Below are 13,685 nucleotides of genomic sequence, written 5' to 3'. Positions count from 1 at the left end.
GCGGATGATGGATGTTGGGTCAATAAGGAAACATTGCCACAGAGAAGGAGAGACAGGGAGGCCGCCATGCTCAGGCATCTTGGTGCCATCAACTGCCGCATTCCCTGCACAAAGGGTGAGAGCCCGCCACGGATGCATGGAAAGCAGCACAGGGAAGCCTCCTAGTGGCCTTGCAGTCCCTGTTTCTGGCTGTTTCTAAGGACCAGACATGTGCCTGTCCTTTCTAAAGCTGTGGGAGTGACCCTTTAGGAGGTGACATTCACACAACGTAGAACTAACCACTATAAAGCACATGTTTGAGTGGCATTATTCACAATGTTGTGTAAACAGAATCATGCAACATGCGACTTTTGTCTCTGGCTTCTTTCACATAGCATGAAGTCTTTCAAGGTTCATCCACATAGTGTGTATCAGAGTCTCTCCTTCTTGTGGCTGAATAACATTCCATTATATGTATATACCACATTTGGTTTGTCCATTCATCCTTTAATGGACATCTGAGTTATTTCCACCTTGCGGCTACTGTGAGTAGTGCTACTATAAACATGTACATACAAGTTTTTGTCTGAGCCTGTTCTCCATTTTAAGGGCCACACACCAAAGAGTCAAATTGCTGGGTCACAGGGCAATTTTTTCCAACTTCAAGGAACTACGAATAGTAGTATTTTCTTTTTGCTTAAGGTTTTACACGTTGGCTGCTGCTGCCGCTGCTAAATCACTTCAGTCATGTCCGACTCTGTGCGACCCCATAGACGGCAGCCCACCAGGCTCCCCCGTCCCTGGGATTCTCCAGGCAAGAACACTGGAGTGGGTTGCCATTTCCTTCTCCAGTGCATGAAAGTGAACAGTGAAAGTGAAGTCGCTCAGTCGTGTCGGACTCTCCATGACCCCATGGACTTTACACATTGGAGGTGGGCACAAATTAGGAGTTTAAGATTAACAGATACATACCACTATATATAAAAATGGGCTCCCCTGGTGGTTCAGTCAGTAAAGAATCTGCCTGCAATGGAGAAGACCCAGGTTTGATCCCTGGGTTGAAAAGATGCCCTGGAGAAGGGCAACCCACTCCAGTATTCTAGCCTGGGAAATCCCATGCACAAAGGAGCCTGGTGGGCTACAGTTCATAGCAAGAGTAGGACACTACTTAGCAACTAAAGCACATATATAAAATAGATAACATCAAGGACCTCCTGCATAGCACAGGAACTATATTCAATCTCTTATAATGACCCAAAATGGAAAATAACCTAAAAAGTAACTGAATTACTCGATGGATGTGAGTCTGAGTGAACTCCAGGAGTTGGTGATGGACAGGGAGGCCTGGCGTGCTGCGATTCATGGGGTCGCAGAGAGTCAGACACGACTGAGCGGCTGAACTGAAGTGCATGTGTGCGTGCTAAGTCGCGTCAGTCGTGTCAGACTCTGTGACCCTGTGGACTGCAGCCTACCAGGCTCCTCTGTCCAGAGGATTTTCCTGGCAAGAATATTGGAGTGGGTTTGCCATGCTCTCCTCCAGGGGAATCTTCCAGACCCAGGGATCGAACCCGCATCTCTTGACGCGTCATGTGTTGGCAGGCAGATTCTGTGCCACTAGTGCCACCCGAGAAGCCACTTTCTTGCACAACTGAAGCACTGAAAATCAACTACACTCCAATTTGGGGAAAAGTTGTACACGTTGTATTTCTGTCTCCTCCATCAGGAATACTGCTGTGGACTTCCCTGGCGGTCCAGTTAGAAATCTGCCTGTCGGTGCTGGGGACACAAGTTCAATCCCTGGTCTGGGAATTAAGATCCCACATGCCACATGGCAACTACTGAACCCATGTGCTTCAAAGCCATACACCTAGAGCCTGTGCTCCACAAGAAAAGCCACTGCAATGAGAAGCCCACACACGAGTAGCCCTCGCTTGCTGCAACTAGAGAAAGCCCCCATGCATCAGTGAACACCCAGTACAGCCAAAAAATAGGTAACTTTTTAATTATGCAGAGGAACACAGCTTAAAAAATAATAATACTGCTATTATGTGCTCAAATCAGATTTCTGGTCCCTGCAGCCGCCCATCAATGCCTTTACAAATGCTTAGTCCAAACATCCCCAGCAACATCAGGACAGGATGCAGGGCCAGTCCTGTCACCGAGTCCTGACTCTTCCTGTGCTCCACCCTCCCTGCCCTCCTTCAGGCCCTCACTGCTTGCTCCTCAGCACCCTCCTGCTACCCTCAGTGCTGGCTTGGGCTCCTCATTCGTCCTGGCTCCTCCTTGTCCCCATTAACCGACACGCTTATTAACCACAAGCCTCCTTGTCTTCCCCTCTACCTCCAGAGCGCTCACCTGCAGTCATCCTAAGTCCCTATAAAGCTTTCTTACCCCTAACTCTACGGGCCCCGGGACTCCCATTCTCCTGGGTACACCCACAGCACCCACAGCCTTTATTATAGGTATCCACCCAGCTCAGCCATTAGTCTTGTCGTTTCTGCCTACCACTCCTATAATTTCAGGTATCAGACAGTAATCTCTGCCACCCCTTTCTCTGACGGCCCCCTCAGCCTCCAGGTGCAGGCACTGGGGAAGCAGATACAGATGGTCAAAATGAAGCAACAACCTCTCTGATGCAATGAACCTCCACCTCTGTGGGAAGCACAGATCTCCTTTGTGATCCCGGTACATTCCTTCCCCTCTCCAGCCTTCATAAAACAAGATTGATACTTTCCAGTAACTACTTCATAGGGAGAGATATTCTGAGCATCCAAGGCGATAATGGACAATGACAGTTAATAGTTTCTTTTGAACATAACAACCCTGCAAGGTATGGATTGTTATACTGATTTTACAAAGAGGCCATCAGGGCCAAGAGATTGAGAAACTCACTGAGGTCAACGTGCAATCAGTGCTAATGTTGGGTTTTGATCCAGACCAGTTTGTCTGCAAATTCTAGATTCCTTTCTTCACGTGAAGCTGAAATTGCATTGAAATTACAACATATTAGACTATGTATTAGCAAGAGGTCAGGGAAACGATCACATTCATTCATTGTACCTCAGAGGGGAGATTGGTGGGATTCTTTAGAAAAGCAACTTGGTAATAAGTTTCAAAGTCCTAAAAGTGTTACCCCTCCTGACCTTGATGAATTTATTCTCAGGAAAAAATTTTTATAAAATAAGATACAGTATAAAGTATTTATTTCTGCATTATTTGTATCACAAATAAATTGGGAGTAATCTAAATGTCCAAACATAAAAGTTGATTAAGAAAATTACCATTTCGAACTTCCCTGGTGGTCCAGTAGTTAAGAATCTGCCTGCTAATGCAGGGAACGTGGGTTCGATCCCTGGTCCAAGAAGATCCCACATGCCACAGGACAACTAAGCCCACGCTGGACAAGAGAGGTCACCGCAATCAGAAGCCTGAGCAGTGTAACTAGAGAGCAGCCCCCCGTTCGGGCTTCCCAGGTAGCTCAGCTGGTAAAGAATCGCCTGCAATGCAGGAGACCCCAGGTCAACTCCTGGGTCAGGGAGATCCCCTGGAGGAGGGCGTGGCAACCCACTCCAGTATTCTTGCCTGGAGAATCCCCATGGACAGAGGAGCCTGGCGTGCTATAGTCCACGGGGTCGCAAAGAGTTGGACATGACTGAGTGAAAAGCACAGCACAGTATAACCCCATAGCTCACAACCTCTCGCTTATCATAACTAGAACAAGCCCACACACAGCAGCAAAGATCCAGCACAGTCAAAATCAAATTTAAAAAAAATTACAGTGTTAAGTCAAGGAGGCTTACACAGCAATAGATCTCAAGTGGAGACAATTTCGCCCCTGCAAATAACATTTGGCAGTGTCTGAAGACATTTTCTGTTGTCTGAGCTGGGGATGGAGGATGAATTCCATGCGCTCTAATGAGAAGAGGCCAGAGATCCTGCTAAACGTGCTATGACGAATAACACAGGCCCCAAAATGTCAATCGTGCTGAGAAACAGAAACTTAATGTTATGAATATGAAGACCTTACAATTTCATGTTAGGAGCAAAAGCAGAATTCTAAATTTGAGCTACACTATGATTATGACCATGGAAAACTATCCTGCATATTAAAGGAACACTAGGTGAAAACAAAACAGGAAAAATACATTGTTAAAGAGTTTTTGAAGAGAAACCCAGTGTAATATTTTTTTTACACTAAACAAAAATGGGAAAAACTTGAAGGACAACTTGCTTCAGATAATGAGCTACAATTGTTATTTCCAGATCTAACATTGTACCTGGCACATTTTTTCTGCTCAATAAATACTTTTAGAAAGAAAGGAATTTTTTTTTTTTTTTAAACAAAAGCTATGTTAACAGATCTGGAGCAGAAGTGGCATTTTTAGAAAATCATCCAAATGTCATATCCACCACAAAGATCAGGACTCCTGACAAAAAGGACAGAAATCAAACTGAAACTACTTATTCCAGAAAAGGAGCATGTTGGGGAAAAAGTGGTGAACCAGGCATTAGGTCAGACGAATTCAAGAGCTCAAACAGTGCTGCCTTCAAGCTGGTATGTACTGTACTCTCTCTCTCTGACTCTCAAACTACCACCACACACTCACTCTCTAAAGGTGACCCTTATTCCCTACTGCACACAGCCCCCTCAGGCAGATGGGTGACAGAAAGAGACACCGGTGGCTCCAGACTCAACACCATTTCATGCCAGAAAACTACTACACCTGCAGATGGACGCACATTGTCTTATGTGATGCTCCCAGCAGAACCAAGTACCTAGCAGCAATCGGTGGTAAAAGGTGTCATTGCTTCCAACTCTCAGCTCCCTTTCTTGAAACATGATCACACATCTCACCATTGCCATATGGCTTAAGAGCTTCCCTACAGGTGGGGTTCACATCGCCACCTATGCCAGGGTGTCCTGCGTCACTTTCTTGAGTCAATGGGATGTGAATGGAAATGACAGAAGAAAAGCTTTAGGGATGACAAGGGTTTCTCCCAGTTCCCCTGCTCTTTCTTTCAGCCACGGTTCATCTCAAATGAGGGCTTTGCCTCTGGCTGGGGTCCCCGATGAGGAGGCAGAGGCAGCAGCAGAGCCATAGCTGACCTGGAGCGGTCATGACAGGGAAACAAGTCTGTTTTCTAAGCCACTGAGGTTTGGAGGTTACTTGTTACCACCACAAAACTGATCAAAGCAGAGCCCCACAAATGGAAGGAACAGCAGGAGGAACAGCAAGTGCAGAACAGGAGAGAAGGAAGAGAAACTTTTGAGTACCCAGTGGTGCTCAGAATCATGTGAATGTGAGAGATGAAAGACCAAGGCGAGGAGGTCTGGGCCAAGCGTGCTCCAGGCCTAAGGCTGCCGTAATTCCAGGTGTGAAGCGGCAACTGTTAGTGGTGTGGACAGAATGCCAAGGACTCAGGCGAGCCCTGAAGGATGGACAGCACTCGGGGGAGACTGCTATTGGCTGAGAAAAGGGCGCAGAGCACGAGGAGTGTGGGCACATCGAGAGGACAGGCCACAGCTGAGGAAGACATTCTCGGCTCGAGCAGTCCCTGACTTCTCCTAGGGGCCATCCCCGGTACATCCCCAACTCTCATCAAGATGTTACAGAGCTCGCTGGCCCTCCTATCTCTTTGTGGGGTGAAACAGAGATCTGTAAATCAGATACAAGCAGGGCCCCAGAGGCACACGGAGCCCCGGAGGCTGCGGCATGCTGTGGGGGGAGGGGAGCGGGTGGTGAGCGGTGTTCGATCAGCTGCTGGTCTTCTAAGAGGTGAGACAGACTGGAAACGTAGGGTCTTGACAAAAGAGGTGTTTGGCTTTGTTTGTGACCACAATCTCCACCCAGTATGACTGCATTTCTGGTCAACGAGCCCCATCTTCCATTTCTGGAACATCTACCATGATGTCCTAAGAAAACTAAACCTTGCGGCTGGAAGGTATTGCAGGTAGCCAGTAAGAGAGGAGAGTTCTGCAGAATTAAGATGCAGAGGCTGACCTTTGTTCTCTAAGGAGAATACCTCCCCTTTGCTTTTTCCTCCGGAATTTTCCACATACCATGCTGACCTTCATCAAGGGAGAGGAGGCTTTTACAAATTTAGACCTGCCCTGATCTGCTTATAAAGGGATTTGTGCCAGTTACATATATCCATATGGTATAACTAGAGTTTTGTTTCAATGAGAAGACTGAATTGAAGAGAACATAAAGCAGACAAATGAGAGAAAAGCAGGGAGTGAGACAGAATGCTTGAGCAAAGTCCAGGAGATAATGAAAGACAGGGAAACTTGGCATGTTGCAGTCCATGGGGTCGCAAAGAGTCGGGCACGACTTAGCAACTGAACAACAAGGCACAATGCCAAGCAGAGAGACACAAATTTGACAATATGCTTCCCAGGGCAAATACTCAGAGGGTAATACTGGTTACAAGTCTGCTGGTCTCTAAAAGGTAAAACAGGTCCCCAGATGAAGCACAGCTTGCATTGATACTAAAACCAGGGAGTATTTTCTTCGGGCCCCAATGTAGTGCGTTGGAAAGAATTCTACCTGCAACAATGACCCACAGTGAATACAATAGCAGGTTTCAAGGGGCCCTTCTTCAGTACAGACTAATATGTGTGTGCTAAGTCACTTCAGTCGTGTCCAACTCTTTGCAACTCTCTGGAATACAGCCCACCAGGCTCCTCTGTCCATGGGATTCTCCAGGCAAGAATGCTGGAGTAGATTGCCATGCCCTCCTCCAGGGATCTTTCCAACCCAGGGATTGAACCCACGTCTCATTACATTTCTTGTGTTGGCAGGTGGGTTCTTGACCACTAGCGCCACCTGAGAAGCCCACAGACTAACGGCCCAAATGGATGAGTAGACACATTTCAACTCCTCAAAATAAATTACTTGAAAGACCAAGACAACGCAGTCCAAGTCTGCCCCCATTGGAGGATATCCTTTGGCTCTAGGATAATATTTAGAATATAGAGAAACAGATGAATGGCTTATCCTTGAAGTCATCCTCCTTGAACATTATTTCTTTAAAATGAGCTTCTGATAAGAACAGAGCTGCAGAGTTTGAAGTTATCAGGCAAAAGTCTGAGGTTTAAGATAATCCATTGTTCCCATTAAGGGAAGACTGAATATGCTTTGGCCACAAACCAAGTGGAAGGTGGGGCCAATGTCCTCTTTTGCCAAGTTAAGGAGCCTAATCAAGACTGGAGCCAGCATGAAAATCCACTGAATCTCCACCTAGAAGGGGGCCAAGAAGACCAGCGAAGTTTCCCACGGGAATTAGTTCTACACCTACTCCAACCTGTGGCAAAGTCCCAAGAGCTGTACATCATAGCAATCAGCCATTGGCATGTTAGCCTAGAAAATGTTCAAAGCAGCCATTACCTACTGTCCATTAAGTCTGCAAAATATTTAATAAAATGCCCAGGGTGCTTAGAATCTTAATACCAGTTCACAGCTTAAAAACACTGCACTGACCCAACCAAAATGAGTTACATACTGTTATCTTTACAAGTCACAAAATGAAAGTGTTAGCGTGAGAAAGAGGGACAAGAGTATACCAATGTTAAAAGAGAAAGAAAGAAAAGGTTTGGATATCACTGTGAATTATTGTCTTTGAAAATAGATACTTGTCCCCACAAAGTCTTCTGATGACGTGAAAAGAAAGTTCTAAGGAATTCCAATTTGTTTTACCCACTCCTGCCCACTGTCCACAGCTCACTCAGCTCACACAGTAAACCCTGAGGGTCTGTTTCACTTTTTCCTTCCCACACAAACATCACACTGACAGTCTGGCCTTTCCAAACCACCACTGAAAATTTCAACTGAATTGATCATTTATCAGGCCAGTCTTGATGCCAGAAAACTGTGACATTGTCCCCACCAGGAATGACAACCCTTATCTGCCAAGCTGGACTTACTGCCTGGGCAAGTGAAGGGACAAAATTTTCACTTCACTCCATCTGGAGCAACAAATTCAGGACACAATTGAAACTAGCCTTAAGCGTCTTAAGAGGGAAGGATTAGTTTATACACTTCATGATACCTAGTATTGTGTACACAGTGGGAGCTCAATAATTGCTCTCATTCAATGAATACTTAATTTATTCCAGGTGCTGTGCTTGAAGCTTTACATAATTTATTTCAAGCAAACACTTTGTCATTCATTTTAACAATTCTCCTAGAAAGATATCACTGTCCTCATTTTAAAGATGGGGAAACAGAGGCTTTGACAAATCCACTGACTCATCCAAGACAGTACAGTTAATGAGTAGCAGAGTGGACTTTGATCCCAAGACTGCCAAAACCTAAAGCCTAAGATCTTTCCACTCCACCATGAAGCCTGCCTAAAAGCATATCATGAAAGCTACAAGCTTCTCCAATGACTGCTAAGCCCATAGTGGAAGTCAGAGGTAGGCAAGACTTGGGTAAGTATCACATAAACCTAACAGTTACAAAATCCAGCAACAGGATAGGTCATGAGATAGTGAATGCTTCATCACAGAAACAACTTTCTTTCTGAGATAATATAGAGGGAATTGAAACTCTGTTTGAAAAGCTGGACTAGATGATCTCAATATATGGGGGGCGGGGTGGGGAGGAACAAAACAAAACAAAGACTGACAGTGTGCTTCTGAGAAATGAGGTCAAAGTTAAATTGCAGGTCCTTTCATAAGTACCTTATAAATGAGACATTCTGTTTCAAGAGAGAGAGATGAAAAAGACAATCCTCAGTATGGAAAAAAGGTTACCATTTGAGCTGGGTATCAGAAGAAAAACTGAATTTCAGAAAATGGGACTGGAGGAAAGTTGAATATTATGCCTAGTTCCAAATGAAGAGAACAGAATGTTCAAACACAAGATGTGAGAAAGTATAGAGCATGTTTTGGGAAATAGAGGGTACGTCAAGAAAGTAGTGGGAGAGAGGCACAGAAAGGTAACACGAGGCCAGATAATAGAAGGCTTCAAATGACTAAGGAATGTGTATTTTAGTTGACTGCACTTGAGAGCCATTGACGCTTTTGAACAAGGGAGTGATTTATTCATGGCTGTGACTTAAACAGTTTAATCTCACTTGTCCCTTCACTTGCCCAGGCAATGAGTCCAGCTTGGCAGATGAGGGTTGTCATTCCTGGCAGGGACAATGTCACAGTTTTCTGGCATCAAGACTGGCCTGATATATGATCAATTCAGTTGAAGTTTTCAGTGGTGGTTTGGAAAGGCCAGACTGTCAGTGTGATGCTTGTGTGGGAAGGAAAAAGTGAAACAGACCCTCAGGGTTTACTGTGTGAGCTGAGTGAGCTGAGTGAGCTGTGGACAGTGGGCAGGAGTGGGTAAAACAACACTCAACAAAATATGAGCAAATAGAATCCAACAACATATTTTAAAAAACCAGTATAACCCACAACATCAATAGGCTAAAAAAGAAAAACATACGATCATATTAATTGATTCATAAAAAGCTTTTGACAAAATCTAAGATCCATCCATGGTAAGAACCCTCAGCAAACTAGGAAAAGAAGGGAATTTCATCTGCATGATAAAGAACACCTACAAATAACTACAGCTAACATATTTAATGGTGAGAAGTGGGTGGTTTTTTCCCCTAAGATCAGGAACAAGGCAAAGATGTCTACTCTCAACATTCTTCTTCACAAGCATACTGGAAGTCCTAGCTACTGCAGTAAGACAAGAAAAGGAAATAAAATGTATAGTGATGAGAAACGAAGGAATGAAACTCTTTGTTCATACATGGCATCATTACCTATGTAAACAGATTGATCTGGCACCCAGTATAGGAAGGATCCTACTTTGGTGGAATAATTTTGAATCAAGAAAGTAGGACTAATGTCTTTCTTTTTTTTAACTTGGGCAAAATGTTTATTATAACATTCTTTACAAAGGCTAACAGCAAGGGGAGAAATAGCCAACCCTTAAGGGCTGAAGCACACAGATGGTATATCAAACAGTGGAATAGGATATAGCCATTTAGAGTCGATAAGGTAAAGACATTTTTCTCTGTCTCCATATTTTTAACTTTTTCTACAACTGAAATGCATTATTTTTTGCAAAACATGTAACACATAAATAATAAAAATTAGGATAAAATAAATTGGGGGTGTTTCAAAAATTAAACTCCTTTAGAAGAAAAGATCTACTGTTTATGTACTGTTCTGTGACAAACAAAATTAGAATTTTAATGCATTTATTTTGCTTCTTTTCACATAGATAACCTTCTTTTCACATAAAGAAGAGCTCTTATTTTTTTATTAATTTTTATTTCATATTGGAATATAGTTGATTTACAATGTTGTACCAGTTCCAGGTTTAAAAAAGTGATTCAGTTATACATATATCCATTTTTTTTTCAGGTTCTTTTCCCATATAGGTCATTACAGAATATTGAGTAGAGTTACATGTGCTACATAGCAGGCCCTTGTTGATAATCTGTCTTATATATAAGTTCAGTTGCTCAGTTGTGTCCAACTCTTTGTGACCCCATGAATCACAGCACTCCAGGCCTCCCCATCCATCACCAACTCCCGGAGTTCACTCAGACTCATGTTTATTGAGTCGGTGATGCCATCCAGCCATCTCATCCTCTGTCATCCCCTTCTCCTCCTGTCCCCATCCCTCCCAGCATCAGGGACTTTTCCAATGAGTCAACTCTTAGCATGAGGTGGCCAAAGTACTGGAGTTTCAGCTTTAGCATCAGTCCTTCCAAAGAACACCCAGGACTGATTTCCTTTAGGATGGACTGGTTGGATCTCCTTGCAGTGCAAGGGACCCTCAAGAGTCTTCTCCAACACCACAGTTCAAAAGCATCAATTCTTTGGTGTTCAGCTTTCTTCACAGTCCAGCTCTCACATCCATACATGACCACTGGAAAAACCATAGCCTTGACTAGACAGACCTTTGTTGGCAAAGTAATGCCTCTGCTTTTGAATATGCTGTCTAGCTTGGTCATAACTTTCCTTCCAAGGAGTAAGCATCTTTGAATTTCATGGCTTCAATCACCATCTGCAATGATTTTGGAGCCCCCTAAAATAAAGTCTGACACTGTTTCCACATCTAGTTCCCATGAAGTGATGGGACCAGATGCCATGATCTTAGTTTTCTGAATGTTGAGCTTTAAGCCAACCTTTTCACTCTCCTCTTTCACTTTCATCAAGAGGCTTTTTAGTTCCTCTTCACTTTCTGCCATAAGGGTGTGTCATGTGCATATCTGAGGTTATTGATATTTCTACCGGCAATCTTGATTCCAGCTTGTGTTTCTTCCAGCCCAGCGTTTCTCATGATGTACTCTGCATATAAGTTAAATAAGTAGGGTGACAATATACAGCCTTGACATACTCCTTTTCTTATTTGGAACCAGTCTGTTGTTCCATGTCCAGTTCTGACTCTTACTTCCTGACCTGAATACAGGTTTCTCAAGAGGCAGGTCAGGTGGTCTGGTATTCCCATCTCTTTCAGAATTTTCCACACTTTATTGTGATCCACACAGTCAAAGGCTTTGGCATAGTCAATAAAGCAGAAATAGATGTTTTCCTGGAACTCTCTTGCTTTATCCATGATCCAGCAGATGTTGGCAATTTGATCTCTGGTTCCTCTGCCTTTTCTAAAACCAGCTTGAACATCTGGAAGTTCACAGTTTACGTATTGCTAAAGCCTGGCTTGGAGAATTTTCAACATTACTTTACTAGCATGTGAGATGAGTGCAATTGTGCGGTAGTTTGAGCATTCTTTGGCATTGCCTTTCTTTGGGATTGAAATGAAAACTGACCTTTTCCAGTCCTGTGGCCACTGCTGAGTCTTCCAAATTTGCTGGCATATTGAGTGCAGCACTTTCACAGCATCATCTTTCAGGATTTGAAATAGCTCAACTGGAATTCCATCACCTCCACTAGCTTTGTTCGTAGTGATGCTTTCTAAGGCCCACTTGACTTCACATTCCAGGATGTCTGGCTCTAGGTGAGTGATCACACCATCCTGGTTATCTGGGTCATGAAGCTCTTTTTTGTACAGTTCTTCTGTGTATTCTTGCCTCCTCCTCTTAATATCTTCTGCTTCTGTTAGGTCCATACAATTTCTGTCCTTTATCGAGCCCATCTTTGCATGAAATATTCCCTGGGTATCTCTAATTTTCTTGAAGAGATCTCTAGTCTTTCCCATTCTGTTGTTTTCCTCTATTTCTTTGCATTGATTGCTAAGGAAGACTTTCTTATCTCTCCTTGCTATTCTTTGGAACTCTGCATTCAAATGGGAATATGTTTCCTTTTCTCCTTTGCTTTCGCTTCTCTTCTTTTCACAGCTATTTGTAAGGCCTGCTCAGACAGCCATTTTGCTTTTTTGCATTTCTTTTCCACAGGGATGGTCTTGACCCCTGTTTTCTGTACAGTGTCATGAACCTCCATCCATAGTTCATCAGGCACTCTATCTATCAGATCTAGTCCCTTAAATCTATTTCTCACTTCCACTGTATAATCATAAGGGATTTGATTTAGGTCATACCTGAATGGACTAGTGATTTTCCCTATTTTTTTCAATTTAAGTCTGAATTTGGCAATGAGGAGTTCATGATCTGAGCCACAGTCAGCTCCTGGTCTTGTTTTTGCTGACTGTATAAAGCTTCTCCATCTTTATATATAGTAGTATGTATATGTTAATCCCAAACTCCTAATTCTGCCCCGTCACCTTTCCCCTTTGAAAACCATAAATTTGTTTTTGAAATCTATGAGCCTGTTTGTTTTGTAAATAAGTTCATTTTATCATTTTTTAGATTAGAGTGGAACTAATTTCTTAAACTCATGCTGGAGTAGAGACTTGCCAGAGGCCACATTAAAAACAAGCAAATACCACCAAATTCCCAATTTAAATAGCAAACTTGAACTGCATTAATATTGGTGCTAAGGCACCTAGAAATTTCACTAAATGCCACATGTCAAGTCATCTGTCTGTTTAGGCCAGCTCAGTAGGACTGTCCCTCTCCTCCTTTACCCTGGAAATAAACTTCTTATTCTGGAGGGTAAGGCATGATGCAATAGCTGTATAGTATACTAATAAGCTGCTTTATAAGGGTAGTGTATTAAAATCTATCTCATCTTTTTTCTCCATCTCCTTCCAGGTTCAACCCAAGCAATTAGAATAACATTAGAAACAAAAATGGCCACAATACAATCCAAAATTTCCATATTTCTGTGATGGCTTCCAAGCGACTATGTCTTTCTGTAACTATCAAACTGGACAGAAAACTTGAGAACAATTAAATCAATGAGAATGTCGTTGACAATGTGTACAATTCAATACAGTATAAAAGGAAATTTAAGTATAAAGTGGTGAAAGAGAAAAAGCAGGAGATTCAGAGTCAGATGGGCAAACCAGACTTTTTGAGTTTTGCACTGCTACCACCAGCTGTGTGACAAGCAAGTCTCTTTTTTAAAAAAACTTTTTACTTTATATTGGCATATAGCCAATTACCAACGTTGTGATAGTTCCAGGTAGACGGCAAAGGGACTCAGCCGTACATACACATGTACCCATTCTCCCCCAAACTCCCCCCCATCCAGGCTGCCACCTGACACTGAACAGTTCCCTGTGCCATACAGTAGAACCTTCTTGGTTAAAGTTTCTTAATCTGTCTGAGGCCTCAGTTTTCTCCCTTTTGCAATGAGAATGATAATACCAACCTAACGTTATAAGAAT

This window comes from Ovis canadensis, chromosome 3 (assembly GCF_042477335.2).
Source record: "Ovis canadensis isolate MfBH-ARS-UI-01 breed Bighorn chromosome 3, ARS-UI_OviCan_v2, whole genome shotgun sequence".
Taxonomy (NCBI): domain Eukaryota; kingdom Metazoa; phylum Chordata; class Mammalia; order Artiodactyla; family Bovidae; genus Ovis; species Ovis canadensis.
The sequence above is the reverse complement of the archived record's forward strand: the minus strand, read 5'-3'. Positions refer to the sequence as shown.